This window comes from Camelus ferus, chromosome 3, assembly GCF_009834535.1.
Source record: "Camelus ferus isolate YT-003-E chromosome 3, BCGSAC_Cfer_1.0, whole genome shotgun sequence".
NCBI classification, from domain to species: Eukaryota; Metazoa; Chordata; class Mammalia; order Artiodactyla; family Camelidae; genus Camelus; species Camelus ferus.
In genome coordinates, this window is record NC_045698.1 from 68,133,753 (window position 1) to 68,146,891 (window position 13,139).

Genomic DNA, 13,139 nt, shown 5'->3' on the forward strand with positions numbered 1-13,139 from the left:
AAGTAAGCAAATCTAGAATCAGATGATGCCTTACTGACTGTGTGATTATACTGAGTCTCCCCCTGGGGTTCACTGTTAGTTCTCTTAAATTCCAAAATTAGCACAATTTATATAGCTCTATAAAAACGTTTTGTTCAAAAAATGAATTTGATGGAAAATAAAGTAGTAAGAAAGTCATGAATAGAGGTGAAAACAGACAAAACTCAGACTCAGAGGAAAGATTAAAATTAATCATAATTCACTTTGGGGTGTTTTTCCTAAAAAATTGCTTAGATAAATAGCTATTTATTATAGTATAAAAGGAAATATTTTTTGTTCTTATTGTTTGTTTTAAATATTTCAAATTTTATTCTCTTTTGATACGAAACTATGGAACATTCAGATCATCTCTACCTTGTTAGTAAGTACAAGAGAACACAGGTTAACAGTATTTAGAAAGCAGTACCAGTAAACTTAATTAGAAGTATTAGATGTATTATTAAAGTTGATATTAACTCTCAACCTGCCACTGTTAAGTTTGCATGACTTAAATGTTAAAAATCTCCCATCTTAATATAGTCTTCTACAATTAGAAACCCGTATTTTCTGTAGGCTTCCCAGACCAGAAAAGCAGCTCAAATGTACAAGAGTCAAAGGATAAGTAATATTATAAATATGCACACTTATACACGTTTTATATTTATATGTAAATATTATGTGCGTATTTGTATGCATAATAGTGTATGTCTATGTCCACATGTACTTATGTGTATATTGGTTATATTACCTATTAAAGCCATAATAGTTATGACTTCATTTCAACAATTCAATCAAATATATTACTAATAATGCAGTTGCTATGTTTTTCAACGTTGGTAAAGTTATTCCAGTTTTTCACTTTCACAGAGTCCAGATTGAACTGCCAGATGCTGGTACTCTCCTCCGAGGTTAGAAGCTTGTTTCATATCCAGACCTTTCCTGTTAAGTGTTAACTACTTGTTGGAAGTTCAGTGAACACATAAGTGCTTAGGAGTTAGAAGAATTTTATGTTTTACAGGCAGTCACTTATTACCTTAGCTTCATTAACCGCAGACAGTACATCACTGAACATCATTCCTGTTTACATCTTTTATCAGTAAAGAGTGATCATGCTGTCAGCTTATTCAGTCAGTGCTGAATTATACCATTTCTTGATTTCTTTTCTAGAACACGTTTGGTGGAGGTACAGTTGAGATCTGGCTTCCTAGTTTCACTGAGTCTCCCTCAAAAACTTTTTTGCACTGTGGTCTGTAGATAAACATTGATGCTCTGTCACATTGTTTTGCAAGGAGGTCCAGCTGCAGAGTAAAGGTGGCTTCTCCTGATCTGTTTATAGAAACAAGTACATAAGCCCTGGAATCTGAACCTTTGATCATGTCAAACATGAGTGAATGAAAACCCTTCTAGGACACTATCATTTTGTGAAAATCATGTCATGGAACTGGTCTTCCATTTATACAGCATGACACATGAGGAGCTGGCAGTCCACTCTCTTTGAAGTCCGTTCTGTAGAATCTTTCCTCTTCACTCAGTATGTTCTCTGGCATTTGAATGAAATGTGGCAGGTAAAATTTCCCCCAGATTGCATGCTGATCACTCACATCTCCCTTTGAGGATGATCTACTTCTTGCTTGTGACTTAGGAACCTGCAGTCGTGTATGTTCTGAGTTGTGCTGTGCTCAATGTCATGCCTCAATGTCATATGAGCTTGAAGCCCAGCAATATGTTAAACATCTTCTCCGATGTTAAGTGTTGATTCCCATGATGAAGAAGGGTGCCCTTACATTTCATCTTTCTCCCCAAACCTTGAATCAAAGCTTCTTTTTTACTTTTGGGGGGGATCCTTGTGTTTCATGGTTGAGAGTGCTTGGTATGGGTCTCTCATTTGCAGTTTGGGATGGCTCTACACTTTGCTTGGCCAACTGAGGGTTGTTGATAATCCGAGTCCACAGTGAAAGGGATTTTACTGCTACTGCCATCAGGCTGTGATGACAATATGGAGCCGAGGAAGCTGTCTGGCAGCTGACTAGGTGGCTATAAAACCTTGGCTCCAGCTGGAACCAGAAAGCAGCTAGGGAGAAGCAGGAAAAAGCAGAGGAGGGCATCATGACGTGAGAGCTCACCACTGAGGAGGCACTGGCAGGGATGGATGGTAACAGAAGGCTGTGTAGTCTGCCTAGCGGAGCTGGAGGTCTCCATGAAATGTATGTTTTTATTTGCATTATTTGTCTTGTGAATTATAAAACTAATTAAACAAAATAGAAGCAGAAGTATTTTTTAAAAACAGAAAGAATGAACTCTTTCACATAAGACTTAAAATCAAGTGCCTAACAGAACTTATTATTAAAATGTAATTGAAAATAATAACTGAGTGTGTAGAAGTATGCATTAACTTTTATAAATGCTTTACAAACAGGCTATAATTTTTGAGTTATAGTATTTTCCATTTTATCTGAATTTCTAAATATTGTGATGGATGTTTTATTTATAAATGTCCAAGGCCTCTTGGTAATATGTTGATTTTAAAAACATTCTAATTACTTATTTTGTCTTATGCTGATAGGTGAAAAGAGATCAGTGATCCTAAGAGATTACTTTAAACTAAAAGTGTTCTCTTTAAAAGCTGTTTCAAACAAAAGTGTTTTAACTGAGGTATGTGTATGTGTGCATGTGAATAGAAGAAAATTTGATGAGTTTTGGGATCAGAAGACCTAATTGGATGCCTTTGGGTATGTCAACATTTGTGAACTTTGATTTCTTCATTTTTAAAATGGTAGAATACACACCTGCTAGTGTTATTATCCATATGTGTTGCTCTGCCCAATATATGGTGTTCCAACTCTCAGGGCCCTTGTGACACAAGATACTTATAATGTATGTCATAGACTGTTCACAGACACCTAACCTTGTTATCATTACATAGCCTGAAGATAGTCTACCACTACAATTGGACCTCAAGACTTTTTGAGAAGGAAGTTATCTTTATGGAATGTTGATTTACCAGAAATGATTGTAGGTGCATGTATACATATTATCTTATTAATAAATATGTGTAATACCAAGAAGTAGGGTTTTTTTTTACATTTCAGTACCCAACTAATTGCTTATTTATTTTTTCATTTTTTATTATAGTCAGTTTATAATGTGTTAATTTATGGTGCATAGCATAATGATTCAGTTATACGTAAGTATATATATATTCCTTTTCATATTCTTTTTCATTATAGGCTATTATAAGGTATTAAATATAGTTCCCTGTGCTATACAGTAGAACCCTGCTGTTTATCTTTTTTGTATATAATAGTTAGTATCTGCAAATCCTAAACTCCCAATTTATCTCTCTACCCGTCTCCACCCCCAGTAACCACAAATTTGTTTTCTAAATCTGTGAATCTGTTTCTGTTTTGTAAATAAGCTCATTTGTCTTTCTTTTTTTTTTTAGATTCCACATATAATTGATATCATGTGGTATTTGTCTTTCCCTTTCTGGTTTATTTCACTTAGGATGACAATCTCCAGGTCCATCCATGTTGCTGTAAATGGCATTATTTTGTTCTTTTTTATGGCTGAGTAGTATTCCATGATATATAACATATATATATACACTACAAATTCTTTATCCAATTATCTTTTGATGGGCATTTAGGTTGATTCCATGTTTTGGCTATCATAAATAGTGCTGCTGTGAACATTGGGGTGTGTGTCTTTTCAAATTAGGGTTCTCTCTGGATAAATGCCCAGAAGTGGGATTGCTGGATCATACGGTAAGTCTATTTTTAGTGTTTTGAGGACTCTTCATACTATTTTCTATGATGGCTACACCTGAAAATTCCCATTTTCACAAATAACACAAGCCTGAGAAAAATTTACTGTCTTTTCTTATAATAAACACACACTGGTATGTAGGAAAGTTAGGGAAGTTCATCTGATTTTTGTATCATCATCTCCATTTTTATTATGTCTGATTTTTTCATTTAGCCATACCAGAAAAATAGTGTGATTCTTATTCATATCTGTTCACAGATGAGAAAACTTGGCATTAAAGAGGTGAAGTATCTTAATATCAAAAACAGTATTTAAGTGATAGAAGGATTTAACCCCAGGATCATCTGATACAAGAGCTTTAGTTCCTAACAACTACTGTGTTAGTACAGTTCAAGCTGTCAAGGGTTACAATTTAAGTGTGATCAGAGATATCTAACTACAAATCATCAAGATAAAAATAGGGCCCTTTTCCAATTTTAAAACAAAATGAATATCTCTGACATTTGAAGGAATTTCAGATTTTGACTCCGATTGTATTAAGGTAAACTAAGTTAGAACTATTACATACCCTGTGTTCTGTTATTTATATAGATTCAAAGTCAGCCAAAAATGTTTTTTTAGAGGAATATAACTTTAATCCTCATTTTCTTTTATGTACTGAACATTAAATTTTTAAAAACTTAAACCAGTATATTTTTATTCAAGAGTCTTACTACTTTCATTCCACATCTCATTGTCCTTTAGTAACTCCTTATTTCAGAGTGTAAATTTCATTGTCATTCTTGTCAAAAATAATTTTTAAAATATCACCATGGACACAATTATGCACATACATATATTTGATTATTGTTCATCTGGAATATACCAAGGGATATAAAGAGGAAAACAGAATGCCTAGTGTCTATAAATACACTGAAATTTTAAGAATGTGTTAGTTACTATATCTGGCATTCAAATGGTGACTTAAGTGTCAAAATACACCTATTTTTCTATTTATCTATATAACCATCTATCTATACATATACATTTATTTATATAAATGCACATATATATGTATGCATACATATTTATATGTATTTATATGTAAATATGGACAAAGAGATGACATACACTGATTTAGCTTCAATAATAATTAGATACCTGGAGTAGTAAATTGTACAAATACTACAAAGGAAACAATGTTATTCTTGCCCCACAAGGTATTACAATGGAGATACAAAGATCAGGAATATAACAAAATCAATTCCATCAAAAAATATTTAAAACACATGTGATACAGACAATTTCTAAGTAAATTCAAATGAAGGTAAAGATTAAGTGTAGTTAATTAGAGAACCCTTTTTCAAGGGAATGAGTTTTATGCAGGAAAGACCTCAGATGTAGAGATTATCTCTAAAAGTATAAAGTAAATTTGAGAATAATACTACAGAAATGAGAAACAGAACACCATTGGCCCTCAATATCCTTGAATTCTGCATCCATGGTTTCAACCAACTATGAATAGAAACTATTTTTTAAAAATCCAGAAAGTTCCAAAAAGCAAAACTAGAATGTCACACACCAGTAACTATCTACATAGCATTTACACTGTATTAGATATTATAAGTAATCAAGAGATGATTTAAAGTATACAGGAGGATTTGTGTAGGTTATATGCAAATACTAAGCCATTTTCTACAAGGGATGGAACATCTGTAGATTTTGGTATCCAAGGAATGGGGGCGGGGTATGGGGGATGGTCTTGGAACCAAACTCCTGTGGATACCAAGGGGCAACTCTACAACATGAAAACGCTATATGAAAAAGAGAGAATAATTGGTTTTCATAAGAGATTCTCAGGGAATCAACTTTGGGGGAGCAGAAAAGCCTTACATAGAAATATTTACATAGAAGACTTGGATGTTAAATTAAATTGATACAAGCAGAACCACTAAACAGCAGTCTAAGGAACTTGGAATGAATCTCACTGAGGAGTCATAGGAGATACTCATGATGAGCCAGAGGTGACAATGAAAAGGTCTGGGAAGGCTGGAAGAGTAATATATACACATTTGTTCTTTAAAGCCTACTTTTTGTTTGTAGGAAACTTCATTATCAGGCAAACAACCACAGCCACAAAATTTGTTTCCCAATGTGAAACAGTAGATTGAAAAACTGGCTATAATCCCTCAGGCCTCCTTATGTTCACACCCTTTCAATGTCACTTTAAATTTTTCTGTCAAGGAGTAGAGTTTCTATTTCCATCTCTTGAAATATGGGCTGTCTACGTGACTTGGTTGTCCAAAAGAATGTAGCATAAGTGACAGCATGCCAATTCTGAGTATGGGGCTCAAGTCCAGAGTCACTTCAGCTTTCTTTGTTGGAATCATGCCCAGTTGTTATGTAAACAAGTTCCAGCTGGCCTGCTGAAGAGTGAGAGACAACAGGGAGCAAAGACATCCTTTTAGCTGGTATCATTCTACTTGATCACCTTCCAGCTGACCATACTGTTGAGCTTAGATATGTGAGCCCCGCAGAGACAAGAACAACTGCACAGATAAGGCCAGTCCAACTGCGAAATCATAGCCTCATGAGTTAAATAAATGGTTGCTATTTTAAACCACTAATATTTAGAGTCATTTGTTATACAGCAAAAGCTAACTGATACACATGGTCAACATCCTCCTGCTGGAGGAATAAGGTTACCGTAGTTTATCACACAGGCTGTCTGAATGCATTCCTACCATATGTGAAATAAGTTTAATTGACACTTTAATCAATCATAAGATAAATTTCTTTTCCACCAAAATCTAGTGGAAAAATCAGAGATATCAGTCCTGCATCTTTAAGTTATAACTTAAAATGAATATGCATTGTACTTTTAATCTCCAGTGAGTTCTGGATTACTGCCCTTGCCATATGAACACCAGGGGTATTACTGATTATCCGGTTCAATTTTGGGAGTAATCACTATAAAACTAATTTCTGGTCTTAAATCGTTTTACATTAGTATGCCACACAATTGTCTAAAATGTCAGAGAGAAGAAATGAATTACTCTGCATAAAACATTTTATATATTCTTAGGTAGGCTTAGTGTAATGCCAGATTGAGAAGCTTTGTAACATTTCACATTGTTGACTTTCTGTGCACAGACTCTGTGTGTATGTGTGTATGTGCGCATCAAATAATGAATGGTAATATAAAGCAAATTGCCTTTCTTATGGTCCAATGTTAATTAAAACCAAATGTCCCTTCCACAATGCAGCTAATGTACGTTAATTATTCTGTCTTGTGCAGATGTGACAAGAGGGAACATGCAATTATTAAGGGGAAAAAAGGACACATTGTAACAATAATTGTCCACAATTGAAATAGTATTGCTTTACCCCTATGAGTAACTTGAACACTTGCCAAATAATCCTCTCTACACTATTTAAATAATGTAAATGGTTCTTTCACAATAATATATACATAAAATTACCTTTTTATGGAGTTTAACTGAAACATGTTTATTTCCATTTACCTTCATTACCCAGTTTTAAACAATCAAAACCACAGTAAGTTTTTAATGTTATCTACTGGCATAAGTTTAAACATAACAAATGAGTATTATTTTACAGAAGAAAGAGCACTGATAACAGGCATAATTAACTCTGAATACTAACCTTTTCTATTTAAACTTGGGAAAATCTTTTTACCTTACTGAGATTAACTTTCTTCATCTATTAAATTGGGATAAGAATACCTAGATAATAATAGGCAACAAGTGGAAAGTCATTGAAAAGATTACAAGATAACGTGTAAAGTGGCCAGGTCACAGAAGATCTTTCCTATAGTGCTGAATTATTAGGAAATAGAAATTAAACCCATATAGATAAATTTAGATTAGTCAAATATTTCAACTGTTTCTTCATCACAATCTCATTATCTTTACCTGTCTTTCAAATCCTTTACCAGAGAATATTTCATCTCATAAATAGTGATATTGTAAGATAAACATTTAAGAACCTCACTCAATCAAATGCTAATATATCAGAAAAAGAAACTCTCTAAAGGACAACCACTGTCTCCCAGAGACTATTCCCAAAGGAGGAAGCTCATGATACCCAAAGTGATGATGGAGAGGATGACTGAAAAGAAGAAATGTAGCAGAGACCACTTTTCAGGCCAATTCTGGTGGTAGTTTCTCTGCAGCTTTGTTCATCATTTTCCAGTATTCTGAAAGTCAGGTGTCATCTCTGGTAAGAGCCCTTTGATTCTGACATTAGTTTCTGTGGTGGCTTTAGAGGAAGTGGCTGTCCTTGTGAATCATTTCTATATTGTTGTGGAAATTATTCCTGGACTCTAAGTTACAATCGAGTTTTTGGCCTTCAGCACGTCCATCAGTTCTGTAGTCACTTAATCCCCTGCACTGAATGTCTTTCTTGTTAAAATTCTTAGAGAGTTTTCTATCTCTTGGATTAATCTCTGACTGATACATCTTCAAAATATTTTTGATAAGGAATGAATTTGTCCAACCTAGAGTGGTTGTAGAGGAGAAATAACGATAAAGAGCTAGATTAGATTTAGATTACAGAGATTCTTAAATGTGTTGGTAAGGAACTGGAATTCATTCTCAAATTCATGAGAAGCCATTTGAGCAGAGAGGTAGCATGATCAGCATGAATTTTAAGATGATGATTCTGGAAGCTATGTATGGAGTAAATGGAAGGGTGCTAGATTAGAAGCAAGCGGTTTGATTCAATGAAAGCCATTGGAGCCAGCAGCAATGACAGCACAGAATAAAAGGTGATCCTCTGAGATAAAAGCACTTTCATAAGTAACAGGCATAAACTTGTTTTCAGTACTATTAGAAAAATAACCAAGAAGAATCCATATTATTATTTGTTTGTATTACACCCAACAACTGTCATTTTGTTTAATGCTTTAAGGGTACATCTGTAACAGGTTTCCCAGCTGACAACATGTTCATGGCAATATGCAGATGAATGGATATGAGGTGCATACATCAAGTATCATTTCTCTGACAGATGGGTCCTGGCAATATATATTCGTTCTTAAAGATTAAATACACCAGTTGTTTTAATTAAACCTACAAAACATTGAAAAAAAATTTAAAAACAACTTGAACATTTCCCAGGAATAAAACCAAGTGTCCAGCTTTGTGTAAATACTCAGTACACATTAGCTCCCTTATTTTCTACAACACTGAAAGCACCCTCACATTACAAGCTAAAGCCGGGCATCCTCTGAGGCCAGAATGTGCCCTGAAGTGCAGCTATTTTGTCTATGGAATACCCAAGCAACTATGTGACCACTGAGCAAACTGACCTAGGTGTTGATTGAGAAGATAAATATTCCCTGGTGTTCCAGGAAAAAGGAAAAGATAAAACTCAATTACAGGTTTGGAGAAAAAATAGCTTTTTGAAGAATATGGCACTTGAAAGGGGCTGTGAAATAACAGGGAAAAGTAGATGGAAATAGTATGATGAGAGGTACTCACAGGTACGAAAAAAGAACATAAGGATTTAACTGAGGTTGGGCCTATATTGTGGAGGATAGGAACTGGCTTGCTGAGGAATCATTTTTTTAATTGGTGGGCTACAGAAAAACTTTAAAAGATTTTAAGTGGAGAATTGATCAAATAAATAATTTACAATAAAACTTTGGTGTCTACACACCACTGACAGATGGAATTACTCTGAAAAATATGTTTAACTTTGCCTTTAAAAGGTTGATTTATACAAAGCTTTTCAAAATCAACTGTTGGCCAACAGGTACAAAGTTGGATCTATCACAATTATAAAATGCAGACTTCCGGCTTTTTAGGTTTTAATTTTTTTAATCAGAAGATATATAAACAGGAAGCATAAATTCCTACTCAGGAACTGGAGAAGGTTTAGAGAGGAAGAGTTAGCATCATATTTTGAGGCAATGGAATTAGCAGCTGTGGCTCCACCAGTACATTTCACTTATCCACAGCCTCAGTATATTTGATACAGATGAAATTGGATTGCTGTAACCTCATTCCTAGAATACATTCCACCCCAAATAAGTCCACAAAATACTTTAAATAGTCCAATGTATTTGGCCACCACATGCTTTTCAGTATATGCACATCTTGCTTTATTGCACTATGACTTGCTGAAGGCTCAGATGACAGTGAGCATATTTTAGCAATAAAGTATTTTTAACTAAGGTATGTACATTGTTTTTTAGATGCAGTGTTCTTGCACACTTAATAGACTATGATATAGTGTAAACGTAACTTTCATATGCACTGGGAAATCAAAAAAATCATATGACTTGCTCTACTGCAGTGATCTGGAACTGAACTTGCAATCCCGTTGAGGTGTGCTTGTACTATTATTCACATAAGTTGATAAACTGTTTACTTCAAGTCTATTTTCTTGGGCAATTTCTCTGATTAACAATAAATGAGAGTGAATGTGGATAAAAGAAATTAAGTTTAAAAGCCAAATTTTATATTTGATTATGCCTTTATACTTATTATTTTAAAGAAAGTTTAAATCCATTACCTGCATTACCAAAGTGGAGGGAAAAATTCTACTAAAAAGTTGTATACTACCTTGAGAAAGAAGAACAGAACTGGAGGAATCAGGATCCCTCACTTCAGACTATACTACAAAGAAATCAAAACAGTATGGTACTGGCATAAAAACAGACATAGATAAATGAAACAGGATAGAAAGTCCAGAAATAAACCCATGCACTTATGGTCAATTAATCTATGACAAAGGAGGCAAGAATATACAATGGAGAAAAGATAGTCTCTTCAATAAGTGGTGCTGGGAAAACTGGACAGCTACATGTAATACAATGAAATTAGAATATTCTCTAACACCATATACAAAATAAATTCAAAATGGATTAAAGACTTAAATGTAAGATCAGATAGTATAAAACGTGTAGAGGAAAACAAAGGCAGAACACTTTTTGACATAAACCACAGCAATATTTCTTGGATCCATCTCCTGGAGTAACGGAAATAAAAACAAAAGTAAACAAATGGGACATAATTAAACATAAAAGCTTTTGCACAGCAAAGGAAACCATAAATAAAACAAAAAGACAACCTATGGAATGGGAGAAAATATTTGCAAATGATGAGACTGACAAGGGGTTAATTTCCAAAATATATAAGCAGCTCACACAGCTCATTATAAAAAAAAAAAAAAAAAAAAAAAAACAAACCCGAAACAATCCAATCAAAAAACAGACAGAATATCTAAATAAATATTTCTCCAAAGAAGAAATCCAGATGGCCAATAGGTACATGAAAAGATGCTCAAGATGACTAATTATTAGAGAAATGCAAATCAAAACTACAATGAAGTATTACCACACACCTGTCAGAACAGCCATCATCGAAAAGCCTGCAAATAATAAATGCTGGAGAGGGTGTGGAGAAAAGGGAACCCTCCTACACTGTTGGTTGGAATGTAAATTTGTGTAGTCACTATGGAAAACAAGTATGGAGATTCCTTAAAAAACTAAAAATAGTTACCATGTGATCTTGCAATCCCACTCTTGGGCATGCATCTGTATAAAACACTAATTTGAAAAGATAAATGCACCCAAATGTTCACAGCAGCTCTTTTTAAAATAGCCAAGATATGAAAGCAACCTAAATGTCATTGACAGATAAATGGATAAAGAAAATGTGATCCATATATATATAGAATACTACTCAGTCATAAGAAAGAATGAAATAATGTCATTTACAGCAACATGGATGGACCTATAGATTATCATACTAAGTGATATAAGTCAGTCAGTGAAAGACATATGCTATCACTTATATGTGGAATCTGAAAAAATGAGAGAAATGAACTTATTTACAAAACAGAAAGAGACTCACAGACATAGAAAACAAACTTATGGTTACTGGGAGGGAAAGGAGGGAGAGAAGGATAAATTGGGAGTTTGTAATTGGCTGATACAAATTACCATGTACAGAACAGATGAACAACAAGTTCCTACTGTATAACACAAGGAACTATATTCAACTGTATACACACACACACATACACACACATATATAAAACTGAATCACTGTGCTGTACAGCAGAAACTAGTACATTATAAACCAACTATACTTCAATAAAAAAAAGGGAAAAAATTTTTAAACTCAGAGAATGCTAAATTACTACATTCATTAGTTATAATAAATTGTGTCTACATGTTTGTTTAATTTCACTTCACATTTAAATACTACATGAATATTTATTTTATCACTATAGTGGCAAATTTTGTATTAAAATAATTACTTTTTGATTACAATACATAATAATTTAGCTAAATGAGTGTCTCTGTATGAAGGCAACTGATTAGGCATATATGGGTCCTTGATCATAAAAACAGTCAAGAGGTTTTAGAAGTTTGGAGGTGTACAGCTGAGACATTTAGAATACTACAATTTGACACTGTTGGGGTTATGTGATTGTTTTCTGGCTAACTATAAGGTAAAGTCAAGGGAAAGGCAAAAATGAAAAAGACCCAGCTGGGTATGATGCTCCTGCTGGCTACAAAATCAATTCCTGGCACCTGGAGGCAGCAAAGGAGGAGAAGGAATTTCCATCTCTTAGAGACGTGCTGTGTCAACCAGAAGCTCAAGCAAACACAGGTGAAATAAAAGTAAATGTTTCTAGATTTGGTAACTTTCATGTCTGAATTTGGTATATTTGCACCAACTGTTTACATAGTCATAGAAATCAGGCCCACAAGCTTAAAAATAATTATTTGCTCACAGAAATAATTTCATAAAACAAACGAAGTCTTCAGCCAATATAACAAAAAATAATATGTTATTAAAATAATGTCATTGTTAAGTGTGCATATACACTCTGTAGAATTAAGGGTTTTCTGATGGCAGTTTTATGTTATTTTGACCCAGGATGCCCGGAACATCTCAGCAATCAACTTTGATGACCCACACTTGAAAATACACACGCACGCACACACACACACACACAACCCCCATGAAGCAAGGGATACACAAAAGAAACAATATCCAAATCAAAATTCCAAGCTATTAGTATATACACTAAATCCACACTATGATACAGGGTCTGATAAAGGCTGTGATACAGTACCTAGTTTACTGGAAACTCTTTACTTTCCATGTTTCTTAAACTTTGGCTTTATGTTCTTCATCTGCCTTCTTAAAGGGAATCAAAGCAATAGGGCAAGTGAGATCATCAGATATGGACAGCCAACCTCAGCAAACGTTAACCAAAGTGGATGGTACACAAAGGAAGTGGAAAATAAAAAAGAATAGAATCTTTACCACAGCCATCTCACCTTCTAACAAGTATACCCTATCAAGCAATTTGATCAGTAGCTTCTCCTCTGC

At 34.1% G+C, this 13,139-nt stretch overlaps 1 pseudogene; it reads right to left on the reverse strand.

Annotated features, from left to right (window-relative positions):
* Window positions 1–846: 846 nt before the first annotated feature.
* On the reverse strand, window positions 847–2,240 carry LOC102518521 (annotated as a pseudogene).
* Window positions 2,241–13,139: the final 10,899 nt, after the last annotated feature.